This window comes from Centruroides vittatus, unplaced genomic scaffold (assembly GCF_030686945.1).
Source record: "Centruroides vittatus isolate TY-2023 unplaced genomic scaffold, ASM3068694v2 contig_1976, whole genome shotgun sequence".
NCBI lineage: Eukaryota > Metazoa > Arthropoda > Arachnida > Scorpiones > Buthidae > Centruroides > Centruroides vittatus.
This window is the reverse complement of record NW_027121216.1, coordinates 62,410-66,745: the sequence shown is the minus strand read 5'-3', so window position 1 is coordinate 66,745 and position 4,336 is coordinate 62,410. Positions and strand designations below refer to the sequence as shown.

The 4,336-nt window shown below is 32.9% G+C and overlaps 1 long non-coding RNA gene across 1 annotated transcript; it reads left to right on the top strand.

Annotated features, from left to right (window-relative positions):
* Positions 1-534, top strand: LOC136970438 (uncharacterized). The gene is made up of 4 exons (XR_010879983.1): positions 1-64; positions 139-207; positions 283-372; positions 441-534. It is a non-coding gene; the product is annotated as an uncharacterized lncRNA (long non-coding RNA).
* Positions 535-4,336: the final 3,802 nt, after the last annotated feature.

The following is a 4,336-nucleotide window of genomic DNA, read 5'->3' as shown; positions in this document are numbered from 1 at the left end:
TTGTGCTGTACTATCAGTCGTCTGTGTTTTAGTAGGATTTTTAGCATCCGCTTTTACATCTATTGTAATTTTTGTATTGTATTAAATACGCTATTCCATGTTTTATTCGCTTGTAACATGTTTTATTTTCTCTTTCAGATTCAAACATCGTTTCAGGACATTCGAAGATTCGCTCAATGCGATCTGAAATTGGAACAGAAATTAAAAGTAAAACTTCTCTTATAAAATACAATTAGGGTTACTTTTTAATTTGCATAAAATAATTTTATGAATTTTGTACAGATTGTGAATTTTATGAAAAGATTTGGGAAGGCGTCTTTATGTTTCACTGTCAACGGTTTCTTCGATGTTACCAAGAAGTTTCCTGTCAAGGTATGCGAGTCAATTAACTCTTTCAACATATTAATATCTTATCTATATATATAAATTTGAATTTGCAGATGTCTAGCGCTCTGTATTCTGTGTTTTCGGGTTTGCTAAAATTCAGGACCGTTTCCAAGAGAAAAAACTGCTTTTACTGAGACTTGAACTCAAGAATCTATCTGTTTGAATACAATTTCATCTTATAACATTTTAATTAATAAATGTTAATTAATCCATTTATATGTGGAAAATTAGATAAACTATTATCGTTTCTTGTCACGTGATTGTCATATTGTGATAATTTACATTGTTGAAATTAGAACGAATTTTTCGAATAATATTTTATTTATATTTTGAGAGATTGCTTGAATAAATGTAAATGTAGTATGGATTTTAATGTTTTCAATAAAATTTCAATACTGTAGGCCTATATTGGAGTTTACAACCAATTATATATTAAATTTTTTAAATAGTAGAAATTTATAAAAGTAAAGAAATTCACTTTTTGTAATAACTTTGGGATCAATAATCATAGTCGAAAGTAATAAGCGGACGAAATAAGCGATTGAGGTGTCGCCCATAAATTACGTAATGCTATTCTTATACTTTCAAACTACTAACAACACATGTAATGTTTCGTACATTATCGCATATATATATTACCCATCCCACACTTACGTAACGCATATCTTCGATCAATCACGTTAATTGTGTAAATGAATAGAACAAATGACGTGGTAGAGAACTAGCTCAATATTCGAAAGAATTTTGTATTTTGAATATGTTCGTTGCGGTTAATAAATAATTCTCAGTAAGATAAGGTGTTTTTGCGTAGGTTAAGAAGCATCTAGCTAGGTAATCTCTCTGTATGTTTGTCTGTTTGTTCTTCCTTAATCTGGAGCAGTGGCGTGCCGTCATTGGAAGCGATGGAAGCGCCGATTCCACCTTTCAATGACCTTCCCTTGAATTTTATAAAATATAAATTTTCATATTTTAACGTACTTTGAATTAATTAAAATTAATATTTTATTATAACTGCATTATGTATCTTTTACAAATTTCTATACTACATGTGAAAAAAAACGATAAGATTGCTATTGTATATTCGAATAATTCGGTGGCGGAAGGAATGTCGAAACCGGGTCAGTCTCCAATCAGCCAGATTATATAGGCATTAGCACATGCGGTTTACAGTGCACCAACCTCACCCGGTTTAGCTGGTAGAAGCGACACACTCGTAAAGAGTACAGCTTTATATCCCGGAGCGGTTGTGGGCTGTTATCCGCCTGCCTGTCAACTTCCAAGCAGCCAGATTATAGGCATTGGCGCATGCGCTTTACATAGCACAAACGTCACGGTTTAGCTGGTAGAAGCGACACACGCGTAAAGAGTACGCGACTTTATATCCCGGAGCGGTTGTGGGCTGTTAGCCGCTCTGCTAGATATTCGGCCACCCTCAGCGCCGGATCCAATAGGTGCGAGGCCCGATTGAATTTTTTTTGCGGGGCCCCTCAAACTTTAGATAACAAAATTAATTAACTGTTAATTTACATATTGAAATATGTTGGGTTTTTTTTAATAATAATATACCTAGATATTTATTTTTGTAACATGTACTATTTTTAAATATATAAATTTTGACGTGATGCGGGGCCCCTTCAAACGCGGGGCCCGATTGGCACCAATCGCTCCAATCGCCTAAAATCCGGCCCTGGCCACCCTCGCCCGATTATGTGAATCACGAGCAGACTAGATCAACGGCGGGCAACCCGCGGGCCAGCTACGGCTGGCGAAAAGTTTCTATCCGGCCCGCGAGATCTTTAATAGATTATTAAATTGGAAAAATAACTAATTAATAGTTATTTTTCCAATTCTTTGTAATTTTCGAAAACGATAAGAGAAATAAATGTAGTAATTAACTTTTTATTTATTTATTTCATATTTGCAGACTAAAAAAATTACGAGTCACAAGAAGGCGTCAATTAACTACTACGGCGCGGAAAAAAACGTAAAATTTATTCTGGCCCATGTTATAAAAAGGGTTGCCCACCCTAGACTAGATTTATAACAACCCAACCGATAGGAGTTTACTGGCACGTTTTTATGATAGTTCTGTATAGTTGACAGGAGTTTAAAAAAACTCCATTAAAATATTTGATATATTTATTCTGCGTTTATTCCGCTCTCCCATCTTATATTACTTACGGATTTCAATGTTAAACCGGTGATATTACGATTTAGTATGTCCCATCTGTAAGGGGATGCAGAAAAAAACGTGTACAATTCTAGTACAGTGTTAAAACTTAACTGTTACTTTGGCAGCATCATTTACAACCAAATTTAATGAATGAGACGTACAACTGGTACAAAAAAAAAGCTCTAGAATTTCTTTTCCTTAAATTTACGATTTATATATCCGTTGTCATAAAAATTTGTCTTTCCACTGTTTTCCCAAGACTACAGATATTCAGGTACAAAGTAACTGGTTTCGACTTATTTCTACTTAAGAAGTGACTAAATAATTAAGAGATTAGGGAATGGGGACATAAATAAAACCCTGTTGAAAGAGCCAGAATTTTACTTCAACAAAAGCTTAACAGAACCAATCACTCGCTCAGTACAGTGGGAAACTGATTTCCGTGTACACCTGGTATTAAAACGAATTAGTTAGAAAACGAATGACTATTAAGTTTAACATAGTTAGATTTTTACAGCTACGGTGAGAAACGTTTAAAATTTACAACAGCCCTGTGGCGTCCTTTGAGATATACTAGTGATGCGACAAAAGAGGCATTTGACATTGACCGGTATCGGCACCCTCGGGATTTGGCACGCACACACTCACTACACACCTACCTGGACCGTCACTAGTTCCATCCATTAGCTACTCGTATCAAGATATTTGACTAAGTGGATTGTTTTAAGATTTAAAAAGTAAAGAATATTTTATGTTATTTTTATGTACGTTTCTTTACAAAGCTATATTTTAATTATAATTTTCTTTAAAAGTATATTAATACAATCGAACAATACATTGTACCAGGTATGTATATCCATCGCACATTTTATTTCACCGAGTAAGTTTTTATAATTTATTTTTAATTTTAGCCCTTATATCGTGACTAGCGATTCAGAATGTAATTGTGATATTAAAAATACATTTAGAGAAGTCTACAGTTTTTACTGGCTTATCGAACAAATGAATACGAATGGACCCTAGACCAGTGATTTGTAACAGGGGGCCGCGGTCCCTGGGGGTCCATAAGAAGTTTGCCGGGGGCCGCCAAATTATGCAAAATTTCCTTCAGAATATAATAAAAAGAAAATTGATGTATAATCCGAATATCGTATTGAAAAGTGAAATAAGAAAGATAAAGTTTTCCTATTTAGTTTTTATTTATTTATTTTGTATTTCTTCCTACATACAACTTTGTTAGTACAGAAGAAATAAATGTAAATATGCTACTTACACCGCAGTATTTACTTCTTTTATTCCAAAGAAATTTTAAGAAACTATTAATGCTTGTAATTTTAAAAATAATTAGGAAAAATAGTAGGCTTTGAAAATTTAAATATTTTTGCAAAAGATATGCAAAATCCTTACGACAAGTGGGCGTTTTAGTTTTAGTTTAGTTTTAGCATCGACATTGGATCGATTTATCGACATGTTTCTTATTTTATTTTCTGTTAAAAATTAATGAGTTTTCATGTTTAATTGTGAAGTTTGAATGTTATTTAAATAGATAATGAAATAATAAAGTTATGATTTACATTTATTATATAAAAAATAAAACAATAATAAAAAAATCAATTTATTATAGATAAATTATCAAATTATCAAATATAAATTATTATTAAAAAATGGGGGTCACAAAAAATTATGAAATATTTGGTGGACCGCGAGTATAAAAAGGTTGAGAACCACTGCCCTAGACCAGGGATCCCCAACCTTTTTGTACGTAAGAGCACATTC